The sequence below is a fragment of the Triturus cristatus genome, chromosome 8, assembly GCF_964204655.1.
Source record: "Triturus cristatus chromosome 8, aTriCri1.1, whole genome shotgun sequence".
In the NCBI taxonomy this organism is placed as follows: Eukaryota; Metazoa; Chordata; class Amphibia; order Caudata; family Salamandridae; genus Triturus; species Triturus cristatus.
Window position 1 is genome coordinate 1,628,043,258 of NC_140591.1, and position 25,327 is coordinate 1,628,068,584.

The 25,327-nt window shown below is 47.6% G+C and overlaps 1 protein-coding gene across 6 annotated transcripts in view; it reads left to right on the plus strand.

The window, feature by feature from the left end:
• Nucleotides 1-25,327, plus strand: part of LOC146808458 (transient receptor potential cation channel subfamily M member 2-like) — a 729,321-nt gene that overhangs the window by 364,215 nt on the left and 339,779 nt on the right. The window lies entirely within an intron of this gene.

The window sequence follows — 25,327 nt, forward strand, 5'->3', positions numbered from 1 at the left end:
TCGGTCGGCCTTATCAGCACCCCATAAGCACCAATGGGGAGAACATATGGGAAGTCAAAAAGATACTATTTCTTTAAATAAACTAGCTCACCCCCAGGGGCAGTAATGTGCATCCATGGTGTACTTCTATATTAAGGGATCGTATAGCGTCTAACAGATCCTATCAGGTTGCGTTAACAAGGCGCTATCCGCGTCCCTGTTTCCCTGAAGATAATGCCCACCAGCGGGAGTGTGCCTCAGACCACAGGCACGAAATACACCGGAGTAAGGGGCATATTATCAAGCCAGGCAATAAAAGTATTGCCGCTTTAGCGGCAGAAAACTGTAGCTAAAACGGCGATAATGGGCTTGATAATATGCTCTATGGGATTCCAATTGAAGCCCATGTTAGATGTGAAGGACATCTAACATGGGCTTCAATTGGTGCTTCCATTTGCCTTGTTCCAGCAGTACTAATGCAACTCACCAGGGATTGGCAATGCAGGATTTGCATGCACACCAGACTAAGGGGAATGTTTACAAGGGCCTTGCATTATGCTTGCACTTTGCAACATGGTACATGCACAACGCAAAGTTCCAGCTGGGTGACCTATCCAGAAGGCTGCTGCGGCATGATATGACCATATATGAGGTGGATCGTTCAATACAGATGCAGATTTTAGTGCTTGAATCAATGGCTGGTTCACCTGAGCCCTTTGCTACAACCGCATTAAATGCTGCTGAACGGATGCAGTTTGCTGGTGTAGGACTGTAACAGAACAAAGGCTGTGTTAGCATCAAAAGGGCACAGTTCTTTAGGAGCTGAGCAGATAACCTGCGAAAAAGGATGACAATGACTAATGCATCAAATGTTTCTAGATGCACAACCACAAACAATGACGAAATGGAATACAAAGAATTGGTACATAGAATTACAAACAGTTTATTTGCCAGATCCAGTAGACATCTTATATGGTGAGGCAGAATTACTAAACCGTTGTAGCAGGTTGCAGGTATGTGATACCAGGCAGTACATCCTTGGTTTCAGAGAGTACAATAATAATACAATAAAAATTGTACCACACACACCTACACATTCACACCCACACACCTCCAACCATCCACACCCACACCCCACACCCTGCCCACAGACAAGAATCAAAAGTTCACAAGGGAGGAGCTGGACATCCTTGTCAACGAAGTCATCAGAGTCGAGCCACAGCTCTTTGGAACATTGGTCAGACAGACCAGCATAGCCGAAAAATCACGCCTGTGGCAGAGGATCGTCGATCGGGTGAATGCTGTTGTGCCCTTCAGAAGGACCAGGAATGAATGCCAAGCCAGGTGGTACGATCTGCGGAGGGCAGTCAAGCGCAAAATGAACGAGGACTACGCCCAGAGTAACACCACAGGAGGTGGGCTGCCCCGCAGACCGGTACATTACCATCCCTGGGAAGAGAAGGTGATGGCCCTGCTTCCGCCGGTGGGAGTACACGAAGTCGAAGGAGTTGCCGAGCCTGGTGAGTACACAAACAACTTATGTAACATGGGGGTAATGACATCCACACCCCAACTACAACAAATGCACTCACCTACCCCCAAGCCCTCACCGGACACAACGACACTCAAAAACAACGCTCATGCCACTAACATGTGTATGCCCCATTCACAAAGCAAGGCCATGCCATGTCCCAGGCTACACAAACCACAAACCCAAGACTGGATGTCCGGGATGCTGGGAGGGTAGGGATCACTAAACATATTGTACAACTCAGAAACAGACACCATTGCCCTCAGCCCATATGGCCCAGGTACATACCCATGCACCATGCGCAATGCACAGGGACTGGCAAAGTACTGACAAGGTAGCTGACACTTGGCCCTGCTGTAGGCAGCACAAGGCCCTCCTGTGACAACTGCAAAATCTAACACAAACACAACCAGCTCAGATATCTAGGACAGGAACTCACACACACTGACATGGCAGTATGCTCCATGGGGGGACAGATACATCACCTGGGAGACCCACTGCCAAATCAGACTACACCCACCAGCAGGCACCGTCAATCAATCAACAATCAATCAGGGTACTTGTAAGGCGCGCTACTTACCTGTGATGGTCTCAAGGTGCTGAGGAGGGGGGTTTCACTACTGCTCGAAGAGCCAGGTCTTGAGGAGTCATCTGAAGGCAAGTAGGTCTTGGGTCAGTCGTAGGTGGGTTGGGAGGGTGTTCCAGGTCTTGGCAGCGAGGTAGGAGAAGGATCTCCCGCAGGCAGTCGCACGTTGGATGCGGGGGATAGCTGCGAGGGCGAGGCTGCCGGAGCAGAGCTGGCGGGTGGGGGTGTAGAAGCTGAGTCTGATGTTCAGGTAGGCTTGTCCAGCGCTGTGGCGTGCCTTGTGTGCGTGGATGAGGAGCTTGAAGGTGATCCTCTTGTCGATGTGGAGCCAGTGCAGGTCACTCAGGAGGGGGGTGATGTGGCTGTGGCGGGGGCATTGACGATCAGTCGTGCGGAGGCGTTTCGGAAGCGTTGTATCTGCCGTTGGTGTTTGGATGGGAGTCCTGCGTAGAGTGCATTGCCGAAGTCCAGTCAGCTGCTGACGAGGGCCTGTGTCACTGTTCTACTTGTTTTGGTCGGGATCCACCAGTAGATCCGGCGGAGCGTGCGTAGGGTGTCGTAGCAGGAGGAGGAGACGGCAGTGACCTGCTTGGACATGGAGAGGGAGGATGCGAGGATCAATCCTAGGTTGCGTGCGTGGTGGGTGGGTGTCAGTGCTGTCCCCAGAGCGATCGGCCACCAGGAGTCGTCCCAGGCTGAGGGTGTGTGTCCCAGGATGAGGACCTCCGTCTTGTCCGAGTTCTGTTTCAGATGGCCGCTCCGCATCCAGTCGGCGATGGACCTCAGCCCTTGTGGATGTTTGTGTTGGCGGTGTGAGGGTCCTTGGTGAGGGAGAGGATGAGCTGGGTGTCGGCGTAGGAGATGGTTTTGAGATTGTGGTGGCGGGCCACTTGCGTGAGGGGGGCCATGTGGATGTTGAACAGCATCGGGCTGAGGGATGATCACTCACCCCTTACACAAGCACACACCCGGGGCAGCCAATGGAGTTACCCACTCTCACAATGGACATGTGACAGAACAAGATCAAGCCACAGCCAAAGAAGTATCCAAGCCCAAATTCGACATGTCAAACACCCTGGAGAACATTTCAATCAGTCCCCTGCAACATACCCATCCACAAGTGAACATTGATGTGAATGCTAGGCACATACAACGACCTGGAGGAACTGTGACAAATAGAATATGTATGAAACATGGATGTCGCATTAAACAGCGTTAACATTTTCTCTCTCTCACACACAGGGCAATGTCATGGATCTCCCCCCAACAATGGGGGGGAAGAACCACAGTCCCAGGCTCGGGAGGAACCAGATCCCACCGGCAGCAACACCTCACAACACTCCACGGATGACCCCAACCCACCTGGCCCCTCTGGTGTCCAAGCCCCTGCAGCACCTGCTTCAGGTACATCTGTGCCAATCACCACCCCCATTCCTGCCACATCCCAGGAGATACCCAGGATCCCTGCCCACACTGAACAACTGAGCCAGCCTGACCTGGAGGGACAAGGTTTGCCGGGCACACAGGAGGAGGCAGCCAACACCGGCACTTCCATCCCTCAGGGGTCCCGTAGACCCGATGTGCCCACAACGGCAGGCCAGGCTCGTGTGGGCAGGGGTGGTGGGAGTGGAGGAAGGCGGAGGCGAGAACTTGACCAGACAGCTGAAGGGACCGGCATGTCACACGTACGCAACATCATGGAGGCATATCGGCGTGACCCTAGAGACCATCAGTCAGGTAGTGGCGACCCTCACAGACATTAAGAATCAGCAGGCCGAGCAACACACCAGTCAACAACAACACCAAGGACGGATGGAGGCAAGACTGGCTGAGCTCCTGGCGGTGCAAAGGGACATAAGCCATTCACTCCGTCGGATCGCCGACAACATGGGCAACCCTCCCTGTGACACCAGGCGCAGACCAGCACCAGCCACAGGGAGGGAGGAGGAGGAGGACGATACGTCCGATGGAGCGTCCCAAACATCGTCAAGACCTGCATCTGAGGGTCCCCGGAGGAAGGTGGGTCGTCCACGGAAAAGACCGTGAGAGGCAGCGGACCATCCACATCTCCCAGGTCACCTGGCCTGACACCTGGCCTTCATGCGCAACAGCAGCACATCATTCACTGACATTCTCTGCCACATGGACTTGCTGGTCAGTCTGACCAATGATGACCAACACTGTGGTCTGGACTCTGATGACTTCAAATGCCAAGGATATCATCGCCCCCTGTGAACTTTGGATTCTAAGCACCCGGTAGAGCACCTTATTTTATCTACCAAAACACGCACCCCACCGAGAATAAAACAATTATTTTCCATGAGATGTTGCAGTCATTTTGCATTAGTCCACAACATACGTATGTGTTAATGTCAAACTATGCCTGAGTGTTGAACTAACTCGAGCCATCCATACCCTGGGATCTGAGTCCGGTACAGAACACACATGGGTCACAATGTATCATCCGATACAGCCTGGGAGCCCAATATTCACCCGTGATAGCCTCAAGAGGATGATGAAGGCCTAGATGTCTTGGCTCATGTGGAGGTTCCCGGGGAGGGAGTCCCAGGTATGTTTGGCCAGGTGGGAGAACCATCTCCTTCATGCTGGAGTGTTGTGGATGTGAAGAATGGTGGCCAGGCCAAGTTCGGATGCATTGAGTTGGGCCAACGGGGTCTTGGATGACAGACGTACAAGGTTGAATTTGGGGTCTGGGGTTGTAGACTGCCTCCTGAGTGTCTGTGAGGAGTGTGATGGTCATCCTGCAGCAGACAGTGATCCCTTGCAGCTATCTCAGGTGGACAGTGATGTGGATGGGGTGCGGGATGTTGCAGCTGAGTTGTGCTGATGCACCCTGGATATGGACAAGTTTCCCGTGAGTTTGGATGTACTTGCTCCGTAGAGGACGGGGCAGTAGTTGACACGGCTGGTGTCGTGGACCAGGGGGATGGTCTGTCTTTCCTTGGAGTGGATCTATCTGAGGATCATGTGCATCATGCAGAGGGTGTTGCAGCATGAGGTACAGATGCTGGTGATTTGCATGGCAAATGTGAGTGACAAATCCATGATGCACACCATTTTGTGTGCGTGGCCACTGGGTGCTTGTGTAGGGCCCCTGCGGGTGGGACACAAGGAGTTGAGCCAGATGTAAGGGGACAATCCTCAGATGCTTACCTCAGTCCTGTACAAGTCCAGCCTCAGGTGGCTGATGTTCAGCCATTCATCCACGGACCTCATGCCTTCTTGAATGTTGGAACTGGCAATGGCTGGGTTTTTGGTGAGGGTGAGGAGCACCTGGTTGTCAATGGCATACGACATGATGATGATGTTGTGTGCGCATGTGATGGTGGAGAGGGGGGTCCTGGACACATTGAAGATTGGCATGCTGAGAGATGATCCCTGGGCCATGTGCCAGATGACGCCACTATACCACATGCTGAAGGCTTGAGTCCCACTCCCATGGCCTTGCTGGTGGACAAAGCCGGTGTGGAGCAGGAGGGACATGATCTGGTTGGTGTGACAGGGCCTGGAAGGCGAGGCAGCACTGTGTAGGCAGTTAGAGTTGCACACTCAGCATGCAAAGGTGTCATGTGTGCGCTTAGGGTATGCCTAAGAGCAGGCGGTTGAGTTTCGGATAGACATTGCTTGGAGGGTGGCTACAACATCAGACTGTAGTGTGATGTGGGTCATGCAAGGACATGAGGGTCGTGCAATGTGCACATTGCATGTGCTGATGGTCCTGCCTTTGGCACCGCGTGGACCCAACAGTTGCACAGACAAGATGATGACAGCCAAATGAATGGGTTGAGGGAGGCAGGGAGGAGCATCTTTGAGGCGTGTGTGTTGCCGAATCCTGCCACTTTGTGGGCCCTTGCTGCAGGGGCAGCAGCAGCAGGCAGCATGTCCTTGAAACTATGCCAAAAGTAGCGCACAAAGACAAGGATGTCAGAAAGGACAACTGCAACAGGCGTATGTAAAGGAAGGAGTGTCCGGTTACCCATGGAACACCCAGAGAAAATGGATGCACAATGACCAAAGATGACTGACACAGGATCAGGAAACAGAAGGCCGAGCCACGCACAGGAGACACACCCTCAGCAGGCGTTGACGGCCTGTCGTGGGGCACTGGTAGTACACGTATGGGTATGTGTACTACCAGTGCCTACATGTACGTGTAGGCACTGGTAGTACACGTACCCGTACGTGTACTACCAGTGCCTACACGTATGTGTCCGCAATGGTAGTACACATACGGGTACGTGTACTACCAGTGCCTACACGTCCGTGTACTACCAGTGCCTATACGTACGTGTCGGCACTGGTAGTACACGTACGTGTAGGCACTGGTAGTACACGTACCCGTATGTGTACTACCATTGCGGACACGTACGTGTAGGCACTGGTAGTACACGTACGGGTACGTGTACTACCAGTGCTTACACGTACGTGTACTACCAGTGCCTACACGTACGTGTAGGCACTGGTAGTACACATACCCGTATGTGTACTACCAGTGCCTACACATACGTGTCCACAATGGTAGTTCACGTACGGGTATGTGTACTACCAGTGCCTACACGTACGTGTGCTACCAGTGCCTACATGTATGTGTACTACCAGTGCCTACACGTACGTGTAGGCACTGGTAGTACATGTACGGGTACGTGTACTACCAGTGCCTACACATATGTGTAGGCACTGGTAGTACACGTACCCGTACGTGTACTACCATTGCGGACACGTACGTGTAGGCACTGGTAGTACACGTACAGGTTCGTGTACTACCAGTGCCTACACGTACGTGTACTACCAGTGCCTACACGTACGTGTCCGCAATGGTAGTACACGTACGGGTATGTGTACTACCAGTGCCTACACGTATGTGTACTACCAGTGCCTACACGTACATGTAGGCACTGGTAGTACACATACCCGTACGTGTACTACCAGTGCGTACACGTACGTGTCAAAGGCACTGTGCAACTGGTGCCGTAGGGATACGTGTGAAACGCACCGTACCTGTGTGTGGATTTGAAAATTACATAGGGGACACATAAGGGACAAGTATTAGGCACTAAATGCATGCTGGTTGTCATGGATACAGAGTTTTCAGTTCAAAGTTTCCATCAGGTGGCCTGGAAAAGTCAGTTGGCCACAAAATACAATGTTGCAAAGTGGTTATTGACTTGACATGATGCTCACATTTTGAACGATGCAAATGCTGTCACTGGTGTATGTGGAAAGGGATTGGAGTAAACGTAAGATGCGAATGAATCTGACCAATCACTATGTACTCCTCCAAATGAATGCCCCTCAGCAAGACAGATATAAGTCAGCCAGAACCCATGAGAGGGCTCTTGCCTGCACAACTTTCCTGTCAACAACACTGCTGCTGTCTGTGCTTCCTCTGGCACCATGTCAAGGTCTGTGGAGAGGGCCCAGCCATTCACCCAGGAGGAGAATGAGGCATTGCTGGATGTCATCCTCCCACAGTACCCCAGCCTGTATGGGAGACCAGGGGAGCAGGTGAGTGCTGACTCCACTAGCTTTGACTGTGCACCTTTTTTGTGACTGTCACTTCTGGCATTGTGTCCAGGTGTGACAGACATGCAATGTTGTTTAGAGTGGGTCCCAGGGGGGGGAATGGCTTATGTCTCCCATGCAGAGCATGATATAGTTCATGTGTGCACTCCTCGGTTGCATTGTGCTTACTGTGACATTCACTGCATAGTGCATGATACATTCAGCCTGGCTAATCCTTTGTGGCATTTTTTGTCTATAGTCCTGAGGTGATTCAGTGGTCCCCCCAGTGTGACAGGTGACTGTACCCACAGATGTGTGTGAGTTGAGTGGAGCTGTGGTGAGAGTGTCCAAGTGATATGTATGCCCCCTGGACATTGATGTGTGTGAATGTTCCTTGTCATGTGGGTGACTGTCTATGTGAAGTGTTGCACCACACCTGCATGGAGGAGGCAACGGCTCTACCCATCTGATGTCAGAAGTAAGCCGTGCTGTGTGTCTGACTTGCTGAGCTAGCCCCACACCTGTGACACCCCACAGGCAAGTGGCACATGTGCAGAGTGAGGTTTGTATCCGCTGTTGCCAATGGCATGTGATTGATCTATGCCTGTGTGTGTCTGTGTACTCTGCTGAGGTTGCGTCAGTGGCCTGGGGCATTTAACTGCTTGGACGTGCTGTCCATCATCCTGGTGTTGCTTGTGATGCACAGTGTGTGTTCATGGAGTGTGTCGCACCCCTCATGCCACCTGTGTACTTTATATGCCATGTAGTGCATTGGGGCTTCCACCGAGGCCAATGTCCATATGACTAAGATGCTATTCCTTGGCAGCATCCTATGCCATGTTCAACATATCAAAGATGTTCAAATGTGTGTCTCTCTGACATGGAGCAGGTGTAGTGATGTTGTCTCACTTTGTCATCCTCACAGGTAACTGCCTACGCGAAGGGGGAGATCTGGAAGCAGGCCGTCAGGGCAGTGAGATCGGTGGAGGGTCGCAGTCGGCGCCTAGCCCAAGTAAGAAAACGGTGGCAGGACATCCAGTGCTGGACCCGGAGGATCGCCCGGGTCCTGCTGAAGGACTCACCTCCACGCCCACACGGCAGGCGCCGACGCCTAACCCACCAGATGAAGCGTGTTCTGGCGGTGGTCTTCCCTGACATGGATAGGCGGTTACAGGAGATGCAGCAGCAGGAAGGGGGTAGGTACATGTGTGTTTGTAGGGTGTCACCAGCTTTTGGAAAAGCTCAGTCGCCTGGATACACTGCCAGGATTTATATGTGCAGTGAATATCCTTTTCCCCCAAGTCAACCGGTGCTGTTCTTCCTCTCTTCCCCTCCTTGACATGTGTTCCCTGGTCTGTGTGTAAACACTATTGCACATGGTCATCTAGGCTGCCAGTCAATCCAAGTGCACATTGCTTTCTGCATCATGTGTGGGGGTGGTCTGTGACATGTGTTGGTACCTTGCCTGTGCCGTGTCCTGTTCAGTCATTTGGGGGTCCATATTTGTTGGAACTGATGCTGAGTCTCAACATAGGAGTGTGAGGTTTCAAATTAACAGACTTGCAGCATGCATGACCGATGTTGTGGCCTCAGACATGATGTGCATGAGTGGGAGATATGCATAGTACCCTGAGACACCCTTGCCTCGGAATCATGTGTGTCATCCAACACTGTGCCCATTCTCTGTGTGTTCAGCATAGGTTGGCCTCTGTGGCATTGTTCCCTGGCCTCATTTGTATTTATGTATTATTGATGCACATTTTAGTAAACCCAGATTAAGAGGTGTAACTTCTTGATCTGTCTCAATCACATTGTCTCAGGTATGGGGGGTTTGTGCGGGCAAGGCCTACATGTCCAAACCTTATGTCTCCTTGCCAGGTCTGACCTGTGTGTGATAATTGTCTGGACAGACACTCAACATGCAGTGACCCAGTCATGTTGTGCAGGGTTTAATGTTTGTGCTTTGCAGCATGTGTCAAAAGTTTAAATACATGATTCCTGCTCATCCATTTTTGGCACCAGTGTGTGGTCCAGATGTTACGTAGTTTGGTCTTTGTATGCTTACATCTGTTTGGACATTCTTGGTTGCCATGAGTGTGTCTCCTCAGTGCAGGTGCTCCTTATTCCGACACAATTGCAGGCCCATTATCTTATGCATTGTCCTGTGTTTGGACATGTGTGCCACTCCACATGACAGGCAGTGGGTCAGATGTGTTGCCAACTGTGTCATCATGGTATGGATGGCCATGTGACAGGTGGCATGATTCAAGTTGTTAGTCAAGAAGTCTTGTACCTTGGCACTCACTACACTTGTCAACATGTCTTTCAATGCTTGACTTTGATGTTTTGTTGGGAAGGACAATAATGTGCCTGCATGACAGATGTCTCCCACGGAAGTGCACAAGAAACCACCTTTACACTTTCAGGGGACACGCTGGCACATTTTAAAGAAAGGCACAGTTCGAATAACACTTTTTTTCAGATGATACATATACATGTTCCCACAGTGTGGTGGCATTTGGGTAAGTCCTTGGTTGTTGCTGTTACCAACTTACGAGTGTCAAGTCATCCAGACCGCCGTGGGGCCATGTATATGTACTTACTGAAACCCCATTTCTTTCTAACAGTGGCTTATTTGAATAAGGCTGGCAGCTCATACGATGACTGTGTAAATGTAGTTTTGTGTGCACCTCCTTGTGTGACTTCTTTTATACAGGCACATGTGTGTTCTGTTCACAAAGTGGCACATTCACACATTCTAAACATGTAGATTCCCAAGGGATCACTATGTATTTCGTTTGGGTTTCCAAAGTAATCACAGGTCTCTGATTGTGGGGACACCTTCAGCATTGCGGTCTGTTATTTAGCATTGGGTGCACCAATACTGTTTCGTTCACAGTAAACAAGAGGTGGCACGCCTCCATAGTATTGCTGTGCTCAACTGTTCCCAGACACTAGCTTCTGTGTCCTATTTTTCCTTGTTTCCAAGTGGCATGGTGGGTCAACCAACTGGGGAGTGCAGGGCTTACATATGTGCGGAGTAATCTAGATGTTACTCATGATGCATTTCCTGATATGCACTGTGACCTATTTTGTTTGGACTCATGTGTCAGATGTATACAGGTGACTGATTATTCTCTGTATCTTCACCTTGCCCACAGCATCATCGGAGGACACCGAGGGAGACACCTGCACGGACCTGGTGGAGGGATCCAGCACCGGTGCCACCACTGCTGGCGAGTCTGCAGGAGCAAGTGGCACGGAGGGCGAGGGGAGTCAGGCGGAGGACCTGTCTGGTGGCGACACAGACTACGACGCTGACGGGTCCGAGGCTGAACTCCTCGAGGGGGCGGAGGCTGCTACAACACCACGCGTACCCCTACATCACCACTGCAATGGTGGAACGGACCGTAACCATGCCCTCAGCGCTTGGGTACGGTCCATCCCACCATTGTAGTGGTGACGGGTACGCGTAGACGTCCACTTCCGTTGTGGCGGTACGCAGGGATTGGTGGACACGCCCCCCGAAGTGACCAGACCCTGGAGGTAATGTATGTACAGGATATATTTTTTGTAAATTGGGTAGGGGTTATGTTTCCTGCCCCTCGCCCCCCCTTTGCCCTTGGGTGTTGTTCTGACCTTCTGCGGCGTGCACGGCGGTTTCGGTGCACCAGGTCGTAGGCTAGGAGGGCCGGGATGACACGTAGGATGGGGTCCATGGCTGTCCGTCGCGTACCGGTGCTCCTTCTTCGCGTCGTCCTCAATTTCCCGGGAGTTTTTGGCTGCCGTAAAAAATTAGCCGTGCGGAGTGACGTAGGCACGAATCGTACTTGCTGCTCCGTAAAACGCTGCCTGACTCCGTCCGGACGTCACGTACGCGATGTCCCGGATCGGAATTGTGGGTATTTTTTCGCCGCACGTAGTTTTGTACGATTCGTACGGAAACGGTATTTCTGTACGAATCGTACTTGCTGCTTTGTAAGGAGGATTTCCCGGGTACGAGTCGTATGGAGAATACGCTCCTTACGACCATTCGTACCCGGGTTTTACAGGTTCGGAATCGGCACCCTAATGTACTATAATTAAATTACTTCTCACCCTAATCCCCTATAAACCCACAACCCGCTACGGAATTAAATTACACAAAAATTAAATAACATAAAATTCATTACTTTAAAAATATTCAAACATACATTCCAAAACTAATACATACTTTTAACACATATACTAACACTTAAAACACTATAAAAAAATTCGATATTTTTAACAACTATATTATGACTGTCGATATTACTTACTTCTATATTATGTAAATCGATATTTCTTACCTGATTTTCGATATTCTACACCACTATATTTTGGCAATTCGATATTCTGTCCATTCTATATTACAAACTCGATATTCTGTCCAGTCGATATTTTTTTTTCGATATTATGACTGTTTACCATCACGACATATGCTCATCCCTCTTTCTCCCCTTGCCTCGTACACCACAGTTTACTCAAACTTCCTGTTACCCTCACACTAACATAATGAACTGCCCCCTCATTTGCATACTAAATCCATACACTCTTGCATTCATTCACATTTATTGCACCCACTAAACCATACTCCCCGCTCAACCCCCTTCACTCAAGGCTATCTTATTCAAATCTCTTCCTTCTGTCAATCATGCATCACAAATTAACCTTTTATTTTAATATCGTACCCATGCATTCATGTGTTCACTATCGAATCGTGCTAACACTCTACTAAACCCCAACCAACAACTACACTTACACTACAATTACCATTCTTATCACTCCCCATGCCTCACAGACTACTCCTTCAATTTAAGGTCATGCCTGTAGGTTCCTATTGTCTTTCTCAGTACTTGCATCCACTCTCACACGGCTAAGCCGCCGATATTACTCTCATCCTTCTTCTGCAATACATAACATTCCATACCTGCCACAATCGCTAAAAACAACCGTCCTCATCTCCAATTCCCCAGGTGATCGTTCCCTCCCTTCTCCAAACCCTTCTTTAATCACATGCAACCCTCCCGATTGGTCCGCTGTTCTCCCGTTTCCCACCATCAGCATTGCATCGTAAATGACTTTTACTTTTAAAAAAACTACATTTCCCATAATGCAGTTCGGTTGTGGGGAATCAAGTCAAGACATCGTAATCACATTATACCATAATCATTTCCAAGTAATTATTATCGTTATAAACATTTATGCTAAAATAAATTGCCATTAAATGTTAATGGCGGTTTTCCAGTCCAGTTTTTACTTCTTTCTCCAATGTTTTCTCCTGCGGGTGCTATCCCAATGTAGGGCAATATTTGACAAGAATTCAGCTATGGGGGTAGGGATGCACACCATCTCATCATTGTTGCTCCAAACTTGTCCGATATTTTAGCAGAGTGCGTGCAGATTGGCTTGGTGCCATGCCCGAATGGCACCTGGGTAAGAAACATTTTCTGATTTGGGGCGTCATCTCGCCCCAACCAATCGCACAGCTAAATGTTGCCTTCTTGACGGTCATATAATTATTCCAAATTTGTCACTGTATTCCTTATAATCAGTCCTATGAAACCATTTTTTCAACTTCTTTAACAATTTTACATCCACACGCAGAATGGTATACCAACTTTCACGTTTTCTTATGTTCAAGCTGGGCCCTCCGAACCTCTTCCTAGAACACGAATGACGCAAATTCGTCCAAGGCAGTGTTTATTTAAAAACCCCATGCATTTCGGGCTGCTGGTGCCCTTCATCAGGGGTCACTATAATGACAAACAAAACAATAACCATTACCGGTTAAACCATGGTTCTACCTCTGGCTGCACCTTTTCCTCACCAGGGCGGAGGGTGACCCAACAGGTAGTCGGCTGGGTTTTCTGCCCCTGGGCGGTAGATGACAGTGAAGTTGTAGAGTTGCAACCATATAGCCCACCTTTTGATCCAGGGCAGCAGTTGTTGGGAGGTACAGGCAAACAGCATGGCCAGGTTTGACACAAACCTCATACAGTGCATGGCCATTCCCAGGAAACCCCTTACCTCCATCAGGTTCTGGGACACTAGAGCATTCAGAATGGTGTCTGCCTTGCGGTGGTTGACCTTTATACCATCTTTTGAGAAACTTTATCCAAAGAATTCTATGGTAGATTAGAAAAATATTCTGATGGTGCAGCACAAGTCTGTGCTCTGCCAGCATATCGGGCATGGTGCGAATGTGGCAGTGGTGTTCCTCTATTGTCGTAGAGTAAATTAGGATATTGTTGCTTATGTTAATGATGCCTTCCGAGCCAGACAATGTCTCCTTTATGGCATTTTAGAACTCTTCAGCTGTCGAGGATATCACAAAGTTTACTCGCCAATATCTGGGAAATCCTAGGTGGGTGGAGAATGTTGCGATAAAATGGCTGATGGCTGTCTAAGTCAGTTTTCAACTAATAATACCCAGCATTCAAGTCCAGCTTTGAGATACATAAAGACCCATTCAAATCGGCTTTAATGTCATCCATTATCGGCATCAAATACGTACCCTTTAGATTGCTTTGTTAGGGAGTCTAATGTCCTCACATAACTTAATGGCACCAGGTTGTTTCGGCTTTGTCGCAATCATCAGAGGAGAGACCCGAGGGGTGGCCCCTGATACCTTTTCAATGACTCCCAATAGCTCCAGCTTTGGGGGCTCCTTCTACACCAGTGGGATAAGGTGGAATGGCACCCATCTGTGCCAGAGTGCAGTGGGCTACACAGCATGGTAGATGTGTAGCTTGATTAGTGAGCATTTTACAACTGACAAATGTCTTTCAAGATTTCCTTTGCTTAGGAACCATGTGTTTGCCCGGCAGAGAAGACAAGGCCCAGGTCCTCCACAGAGTGGCATCTAATGAGAGTGCCATTGTTTCTGTTGTAACTTTGAAAACAAACCTGTTTCTGAGTGTCCTTGTTTCAAGCTGTCACTTCTATCACTCCGGCCACAGGGAGGAGTTATTATCCTCCATATGCAGAGATCTTTGTGCTAGTGTACTGAAGAGGTGACCTAGATTTGATCTTCTGGTGTTGGTGTATGTTCATGACATTGACCACGGCCCCTGTGTCAATTAGGGCCTGATAGATTTTGCTTCATCTGTAATGGTGCATGTTGGAGGGGGCCATCTTCCTCACTTCTGTAACCTTTGGTAGGAGATCATGATGATCCCCTTTACTTCGTGGTGGGTGGTCTCGGTGTTGCACTGTTGGATTGTCTGTCTTCGAGTGTTAGTTACCATGATGTTGGCTTAAGGTACATGCTTGCCTGAAGTTTTCTCCCTTTGTCTCTGCTCTGGCATACCCTGGCACAGTAGTTGAAGTTTTCATTGCGGGAACTCGCTTTTTCTTTCGCCGGGCAGCTGGTGGGCACGTGGAGCTCTAATCCAGAGTTCCAGCGTTAACTCTAGGTTGGGTGCTGCGGCCGTGCATGTTTTATCAAGCTGGGCTTGGGTGTGGCTGCGGTCTTGAAACCCTTTCCCGGGTCTAAATTCATCTCATCAGTGTAGCAATTGGAGAGTTCATATGATGTTGCCAGGATGAAAATGTCCTCCATCTTATTGCCTAGTGGTGTAGTATCAGGCCTCTCAAGGCAGACAAGTGTCACCCTTGAACCAGCTTCGACTGATCATCATTGGCACATATGCTGTCAAGGGCTCTGAGCCATGTTTGGAATCTGTCAATGGTTTTGTCATTGTCTTAGTGAACCTGCCAGGGCTTAAACTGATCGTAGTTGGGGTTTAGCTGAGGGTCAAAATGGGCATTGAGTGCTGCCACAACAGCGTCGTAGTTGTCATCTTTCCGCTTCGTTGGGAGGTTTTCAAAGAGTGTTTAGACTTCCTAACCACTGAAGTGCAGCAACAGGGACCTTTTTTCTGCCCCGTCAGTCTCCATTGTGGAGCGGAAGTAGTTATTGAGCCTTCCCACACATATTTTAAATTGCTGGTTTGCAGTGATGGGGTCCAATAGTTCGCGGATGGATGGCAGAGGGCCCACGGAGGTATGGAAGCTGGCTGGCGGGGCAAGTGGTAGCATAATGGGTGAAGAAGGGTCCATTGCCATTGCAGTAAGCACTATGTGGAGGGTGTAGGTGAACCTCAATCAGAGGTGTGATACCTGACTTTGTGCATTGGGGAACGGGTGGTGTGTCTGGTCTGCTGCCTGTGAGATGAGTCAGGGTTGAGGGTGCACCACTGGGCATACATAAAGGTGAAATAAATAGCATTTTCAGGAGAACAAATCCTCTGGAGTCAGTAGTAAAATACAAACCTTGAAGGTTTATTAAATAAATTCAAGATGCAATACAGAAGGCAAAATAATAGTTAGTTAACGTGCGTGTCCAATGAATATGAAGAATTTGCTTAAGGCACAGTCAAACGCAGCAAAGGATATGACACAAAGTCAGGGACATCACAGTACAAATCATGGCACAAGCCAACAAGGTTCAGTCTCCAGAGTCGGTAGTCAGAAGACCGTCCCATCTCCAAAATACATCATTTCTATGCGTAAATCTACAGTGGAAGTCAATGGAAATCACACAGTGAGCATGGGAAAAGCAAAAGTAGCAAATAACTGACTAATCAGAATACAGACATACAACATCTCTTGGTTCCACCATTCTAGCACTAGCCCCTATATGAATATTAATGTGCCTTATTCTAACTCATTTCATCTGAGGTGGCAGCACAAATCTAGTTACACAAACCATGGAAGTCTTATAAACAATGAAACGACAGGAAGATCCTCTAATGCAGTGAACGGCTTCCTCCGTAGTTCTTTGAGGACAGCATGTCAGTACAGAGCATCAGTGGGCATTTTGGTTGCATGTCTTGCCAGAATGAGAAATCATAACACACATCATGGCTGCTTTAAAATCCAAGATGGAAGGTGGGCCTAGTTTGGGCCTAGTTTAGCCAAGCACAGGAAAATTCATTTCTCTCAAGAGCAGCATTTTCATTTCAGTGCTGAAATGTTCATAATGTTTTAGCACTCATTTCAGGTTAGTCACTGATCTGCCCTATCAGTGCCTTCTCCTGCACTCACTGCAGCACTTTGCATTTGCTCCCTCTCTTCTGCGCATTTGTGGTGCCCCCACAGGACTAGTGCCTGTCTGCACCTGTGAGTTCACTAACATTGTGCAGTCACTGCAGTAGGATGCAATATTTCCTTGCACTCTCACCGCCCCATGCACTTACCGCAGCAGCAGCACTTGCCTGCTTCCTCTTTGTGCTCATTATGTTCCTTTGCATGAACTGCTTCAGCGGTGCCTGTCTGGTTCCTCTGTAGTCAGAGCTGCAGAAGTGCCTTCCAGCTCCTCCCTGCACTCTCACTGCACCTTGCACTTACCGCAGCAGCAGCACTTGCCTGCTTCCTCTTTGTGCTCATTATGTTCCTTTGCATGAACTGCTTCAGCGGTGCCTGTCTGGTTCCTCTGTAGTCAGAGCTGCAGAAGTGCCTTCCACCTCCTCCCTGCACTCTCACTGCACCTTGCACTTACCGCAGCAGCAGCACTTGTCTGCTTCCTCTTTGTGCTCATTATGTTCCTTTGCATGAACTGCTTCAGCGGTGCCTGTCTGGTTCCTCTGTAGTCAGAGCTGCAGAAGTGCCTTCCAGCTCCTCCCTGCACTCTCACTGCACCTTGCACTTACCGCAGCAGCAGCACTTGTCTGCTTCCTCTTTGTGCTCATTATGTTCCTTTGCATGAACTGCTTCAGCGGTGCCTGTCTGGTTCCTCTGTAGTCAGAGCTGCAGATGTGTCTTCCAGTTCCTCCCTGCACTCTCACTGCACCTTGCACTTACCGCAGCAGCAGCACTTGCCTGCTTCCTCTTTGTGCTCATTATGTTCCTTTGCATGAACTGCTTCAGCGGTGCCTGTCTGGTTCCTCTGTAGTCAGAGCTGCAGATGTGTCTTCCAGTTCCTCCCTGCACTCTCACTGCACCTTGCACTTACCGCAGCAGCAGCACTTGTCTGCTTCCTCTTTGTGCTCATTATGTTCCTTTGCATGAACTGCTTCAGCGGTGCCTGTCTGGTTCCTCTGTAGTCAGAGCTGCAGATGTGTCTTCCAGTTCCTCCCTGCACTCTCACTGCACCTTGCACTTACCGCAGCAGCAGCACTTGTCTGCTTCCTCTTTGTGCTCATTATGTTCCTTTGCATGAACTGCTTCAGCGGTGCCTGTCTGGTTCCTCTGTAGTCAGAGCTGCAGAAGTGCCTTCCAGCTCCTCCCTGCACTCTCACTGCACCTTGCACTTACCGCAGCAGCAACACTTGCCTGCTTCCTCATTGTGCTCATTATGTTCCTTTGCATGAACTGCTTCAGCAGTGCTTTTCTGGTTCCTCTGTAGTCAGAGCTGCAGCAGTGCCTTTCAGCTCCTCCTTGTGTTCTGTTGCATATAGGTACCATAAAATAGGCCCTGGCTAACATCATACCTTGTCACCTACATTACCTCCCCCACACTACACTGTAACAAGCCTTTTTAGGATGGAACCTTTTACCTAGTTCTAGTCCTGGGCGCAGAAGGAGGTTTTCTCCTAAACAATCCTATAACTCCATCAATAGACTCACACAGTATGAATAAATATTCATAAGAGTTCCTAGAAACCAGGCTGGGGCTATACCACCTTCCTTTCCATATCTACATACAGGGTCCATCCCATACGTCATCCTCAAATCTATCAATGGCTAATACAAGCAACTAGGGACAAGGGACGAAGGAGCCCTAGATACTTTCTGTATAAATATAGCACCTCTTGCTAGTGTTAGTGAGAGGGAACCAAGACTTCCTGGCTGACACACTGACCAGAAACGCTGAGGCTCCTGCATGGAGACGCTCCAGTTGACAGTGGTCTGACACATCCCTTGCGGGGTGTCCCACTCGAGACCAAGAAGGGTTTCTATATTCTCACACTTCAGGTAATGGGGTTCGACTAAATCTTAGAGGGATTCTTGGTTTCACACCAACTCACATGCTAGGTACACTTAGGTACATCTAGATAGGCATCGTAGGAGTACAATCACTTTTATCGTGCATTTTATATTCATGTATTTATTCATGCTTATTGCAAGATGGTAGAACTATACTATCCTTTTATATTCACTGTACTGCTAATCATATATCTCTGCTACTGTCTAATGGCTGTTGCAGCTCATATATTTTATGCAAGAATAACAAGTGTTCAATGTTCGAAATGGGGGTCTCTAGTTGGCAGAGGTAGGTACCTTTGACCAAGTAGGGGCCCTTGCTTCCAGTCAGGGTAAGGGGGCTACACTCCTAAAATAACCCCTGCTCACTCCATGGTAGCTTGGCACGAGCAGACAGGCTTATCTCAGAGGCAGTGTGTAAGGCATTTGTGAACACATACGTAATGCAGTGAAAATACTACAAATGGACACCACACCAGTTTAGAAACATAAGTAATACTTATCTAGACTTAACACAAGACCAAACGACAAAAATCCACGATACAGTATTAAAAAATATGACTTTCAGATGGTAGACATAGCATAGTTCAATGTAGATGGTAAATGCGACAGTTTACTCTCAAAGTACCTTGGATGCGTACTGCAACATAAACAAAAGGGTCGCAGGGAAGGCCATGCTTCAGTTCCTTGATTCGGGGGAGGCGGTGCACCTGTTCCTTACTGCAGCGCAGGGAAGGCAATGTGTCTGTTCCTTACCGGAGAGGAAGCGAAGTGTCTGTTTCTACTGCATTCCTGTTACGATGAGACAAGATGGCACCTTGATGCGATACGACGATCTGGTGCGATGCGACAAAATGGCATCTTCAATGCGATGCGACAACTTGGATGCGATACGTGCACGCCCAACGGCCCTGCGATGTGCTTCACAGGTGATGCGACGGCAACCTCTGTGGTGGCGGCACACTTCTCCAGTGATGCGACATGCTTCTTTGGCGATGCGACGGCAAACAGCTGCGGTGGCGGCACACTTCTACGGCTATGCGGCGGCGACACGCTACTTCCTCGTTACGTCGCTCTTCCAGCTACACGCAGTCTCTAGAGGGCACCTCTGCAGGTAGTATTCCCAGCAAGGAAATTCAGGGGGAGCTGGTGGTGAAGTCTTTGTGTCCCTGAGACTTCAGAACAGTAGGCAAGCTCCGCTTCAAGCCTTTGGAGATCTTCCTCTAGATGATTAAAGTACACACAAATTTCCTTTTCTCTTTTCCTAGGCAATAAGTAACCACTGCAGGCCAACCCCAAACAGTACCCAGCGCAGGGGCAGTCTCCTCCTTCAGCTTCCTTGGTTTCTCTCCATGGCAAAGGTTTGTCTTGATTCCCAGAAGTGATCTAAAGTTCTGGGGTCTGGGCCCCAATATTTATACTACTAAATCCTTTGTTCTCTGAAGGCAGAGAGTGTCTGTACCTAGTCAAAAACAGTTATGTCCTCCCTGGTGCAGCTTCCTGGCAGGAGGTGGAGACAGCATTGTTGAAAGCAGACCTGGCTCAGGTAGCTGAAAAGAAATCTCCTACCCCTACTCTCTATTTTATGTAGGCTCAGGCAAGTGAAAGAAAATCTCATCCCCATACTCTCTATTCAGCTCAGGTCCTATTCTGCCCAGCCCTGACTCATTAGACTGCTGGAACCAAAGCCCTTTCCAGCCCCCTGTCATTCACAAACCAGACATGGAATACACAAACCTAGTAGAGGCATACTGAATGGTTAGGCAAAAAAATAACTACTTACTAAAAGTGTTATTTTCACACACAGAATGTAAAAATCACCCACACTAAAAGATGTATTTTAATATTCTGAGTTCAGGCATACTAAACTTTATTTTCCCATCTTGTTCCTAGGGTCAGTTGGGATTATAAGAGGTTATATTCAAACTGCCCATTCTGGCCTATGGGAACAGACAGCCTTGCAATAGTAAAAACCGAACGTGGCTGTAATTCACTATCAGGACATGTCACACACATCAGGGCATGTCCTACCTTTCACATACAATGCACCATGCCCATAGGTGTACCTTGGGCCTACCTTAGGGGTGGTAGAAAAGGGAAGGTTTAGTGGCTGGCAACTGGGTGCACTTGCCAAGTCGACATAGCAGTCCCAGCATGCACACAGGCTCTGCAATTTCAGGCCTGAGCCATATTTTACAAGCTGCTTCTGTGGGTGGCAGAATCAGTGCTGCAAACCCACCAGCAGCATTTGATTTACAGGCCCTGGGCACTCATGGTGCACTGTACTAGTGTCTGACAAGTAAATCAAATAAGCCAATCATGGAGTCACTAATCCGTAACAACAATATACAATAGGAAGCACTTGCACTTTGACACTGAACAGCAGTGGCAAAGTGCCCAAAGCATCTAAACCCAAAAGAACACTATGGGGAATGCCCAAATGACCCTCCCATACCTGGGCATAGAAACATCTAGAATATATAAACAAATGGTATAGAGGGATCGATCTTTCTTTTGTTTTAGCACAAGAGTTTATTGATTACCTTGGCAGCACACTATTTTTGTGGCAAATTCGATAAATATTTTTTATGGCACAAATATTCATCAGTGAGCATCAAAATGAATAATACACAAAACTAAACACATACATTACAAATATACAAAAATAAATTATACATCCAAAATATTTTCCCCTAAAATATTGCTTTAAAATGTACACTTCTCAATCCTAGTGATACATTCGAAGGTAGTCCTATTGGCAAAAAATGGGTATAAGCCCTCTATCTTATTTCGTTATGCCAAATAACTCATGTTTTTAAATCAAACAATAGGTAGACTCCTCCTTTGTCTATGTGTCGACGCGTTCGCGTTTCAGCCTCCACTTTCTTATTGGCTTCCTCAGGACGGGGATATAATCGGTATAATAATCCAAGCTAGTCCTACTTCAGAGCAGAAGGGCTTTTACTATGGCCCCCTTCCTCAGTATCGAGATCCTCAATATCCTTGTATCGTCTCGGGATGACCTGGCCATCTTCGTTTAACTCTTCGTATACTCAGGTCAATTTCTTTTTACCAATCTTGCTCTGCAACCGTCTCGTATCGATGTACTGACGCCTGCGTCAGTACATCGATACGAGTGGAGGATATGCCGGACGGTTGCAGAGCAAGATTGGTAAAAAGAAATTGACCTGAGTATACGAAGAGTTAAACGAAGAAGGCCAGGCCATCCCGAGACGATACAAGGATATTGAGGATCTCGATACTGAGGAAGGGGGCCATAGTAAAAGCCCTTCTGCTCTGCAGTAGGACTAGCTTGGATTATTATACAGATTATATCCCCGTCCTGAGGAAGCCAATAAGAAAGTGGAGGCTGAAACGCGAACGCGTCGACACATAGACAAAGGAGGAGTCCACCTATTGTTTGATTTAAAAACATGAGTTATTTGGCATAACGAAATAAGATAGAGGGCTTATACCCCTTTTTGCCAATAGGACTACCTTCGAATGTATCACTAGGATTGAGAAGTGTACATTTTAAAGCAATATTTTAGGGGAAAATATTTTGGATGTATAATTTATTTTTGTATATTTGTAATGTATGTGTTTAGTTTTGTGTATTATTTATTTTGATGCTCACTGATGGATATTTGTGCCATAAAAAATATTTATCGAATTTGCCACAAGAAATAGTGTGCTGGCAAGGTATTTAATAAACTCTTGTGCTAAAACAAAAGAAAGATCGATCCCTCTATACCATTTGTTTATATATTCAAAGCATCTAAACCAGCATGAACATAGCAAAAACATAGGAGGCAACAGCAAAAAAAGGAAGGGAGGCCCACGCCAATGGTGCAAGGTCTAACACTCAATAAACCCTCATTGAAACGGCCAGACTGTTTATTCTGTGCATCTCTGAGATAAACTAAATGAGCACGAGTGACTTGGGCAAAAAGTACTACATTTTTACATGATCTTGAGGGATCAGGGTTGTCACGTTCTAAGTTTGCCAGAAACTAATCTGTCCCCGATAAGAGGAGACACTAGTGGCACTGTGAGCTAGCTAACTGCAAACAGGCTAACATTTCTCAGTGGGGATGTACGGACCCAGTCTGCCACCAATCCCATAGTTTATGTTATCCAACCGCGGAGGTCCTGCATGGGTAATATAGGAACTACACGACATAGCGCCACCAACGTTGGTTGGGTACTTATTTAACAGTAGAATCTGAGTAGTTCAGTCATGCTAATTCTGAGAGGACCCAGAGATGTATGGAGTGGGTGGGCACATAATTCGCCACAGCTGAGTAGGCGAAATATCCTATTTATTGTCTGCTGCTTAATCAAGCTTGAAGGACATAGTGTTCCTAAATTGTGCATAACACCTTATCTTAGTTCCCTTGAACAAACTTCTTCGTTTTAAAATGACTGAGGGCAAAAATAACCCCGTAGTGAATCTGCACCTCTCAGGAGAAGAAGAGGTGGATGGAGTTCTCATTCCACCTAAATTCAGATGTACTATCACCCTGAAACTACTAGAACATAGTTTATCAGCAAGGGGTGCCGTATGAGGTTTTGTAATTGAGGCACACAAATCAAACAAAACAGAGGTATTCTATGTGTGGGTTACATTCCCAGAAGCAGATGCAAGAACACACACATTTCACTCTTACACAAAGGGAGATGCACCAGCAGAATATGGTCCTTGCGAGGACATAGAATTTCCACTCACGTACCAGGAACATTTTTACTGGTTTAAAGGTGTTCTACCCCACTTAAGAAACAGAGTAAGATTAGGCCAGCTCAGAGGAGACGGGGCAACATGACCAATATTAGCGGCCTACACACCACATCCTGACATTGATACAATGCCACAACCAGAATTACTCATACAACACAAAGATTTAATTAGAATCTACAGAAACCTGATGCAATTCGTCATGAGGACTTTTACAGTACAACCAACAACAGTTGCAACAAATGGTACTCAATCACTGGGTACAGCAACTAAAATAACTCCACAAACATTACACGTGGTAATGGGCAACATGCCCACAAAATGTGAACAAATACCATTCTGGGTAGCTCAGAAAACAACTCAGCTCGAGGCAGTATTCCCAAATACTACAACATTTGGAAAACAGAATGTTAACAATCTGCTTGCCCATGGGGATAACACCACAGTTAGAGAATTGTACCACTTGGGCTACAGTCTTTGCTGCCATATATAAGCTGCCATATATACCAGAACACATGGTATTCCTTAATTAACGGTGATACCTGATGTATTGAGACAAATACAGAATGAGTACGGGGCAGAGCCTGCTATTAACTTAGGGATAAAGTTATTAAATAACTACGACCAGGTAGCTAGCTAATATTAAAGGGAAAGCAGCGTCAGTGGAAATCCGCCAACACCTAAGGGAGTTTGGTCCATTGGATCAACAACACGATCAGCCCAAAATAATCGAAACTGCATATGCAGAATTAGGCAGAGACAGTTTGGATGGGAAAGCTTTAAAACAAAAACTGCTAGGCAGTTCTGTAAAGGACACTTCTGAGCAGACACCTGCTTCTTCTTCTAAAAAGAAGTGGGATAATAAAAAACAACAAAACTATACAGAATAGAGATCTCAATCCCGAGGTAGATCTCCTCCACAGGAGCCCTCTGAAAAGTGGTATAATCTCAGGAATAGGGATAATATTTGGAACCTGAAAGGTATCCGGATACTGATATCCGTTCCTCTCGTTCCTTTCAGGGCTCGTCGAAAACCTCTGAGCGAGAAGGACGGTCAGAACACAAAGAAGAGCGTACAAATTCCAGAGACAAGCCGCATGCTCAAGACTATACTTCCAAAAAAGAAGACACGCCAAAATCAAAACTTCAATTTAAGAAAAAGAAAGTTGCAGGTCTAAAGATCAGACATGCCCAGAATTCTGAGGACGCAGCTTCTGAACGGGGAACGGGATCAGACGATGCTAGACAGTGCGGCAGAAGTAACAATAGCTCGCCAGAACCTGAAGGAATGTCTGGTGACAGCGGACTTGAAGGATTACATCACAGTGGAAACACCAGACACAAGGGTGAGCGTCCCAGATAAGTTACACAAGATAACACTCCTAATGGAGGGGGACAAGCCCAGGAAAGTTAAGGGTCTCTTTTGGGAAAATCTGTCATCTGGGTATCACATCCTATTAGTAGAACAAGATTGGCTGCCAGCATTCATTATGGAGTACCCAAGGGGGGAAAACGTAATTTTTCCAGCATTCTCCAACCTCATTCCTATACATCTTAAACATGCATATGCAAAGGAGTGGGCAGTCGCCCTAGCTCCAGCATTGTATAAAAATCATGCAGGGTGGGATGAGGAGTCAACCCACCATATAATCCCCTTTAAAGTTTCACCAAATGCTCAGAGGAAATATCCAATAAAGCAAGAAGCTAAAAAACAGGTCAGGGAGATCTTAGATCAACTTGAATATCAGGGGGTGATTGAAAATTGCACCTCACCAATGAACAATCCTTTGTTTCCCGTATCAAAACCGGACAACTCATATCATCTAGTTTTAGATTACAGACATTTAAACACTTGCACAAAGACATTTGCTATCCAAAATGCACACAGTGCTGCATTGATGAATAAAATTGTGCGGAAAAAATACAAAACAACACTCGATATCTCAAATGGATTTTTCTGCGAAAATATAGCGCCTGAAAGCAGATATTTGACCGCATTCTCAGCATTAGGGTCACAAGGACAATT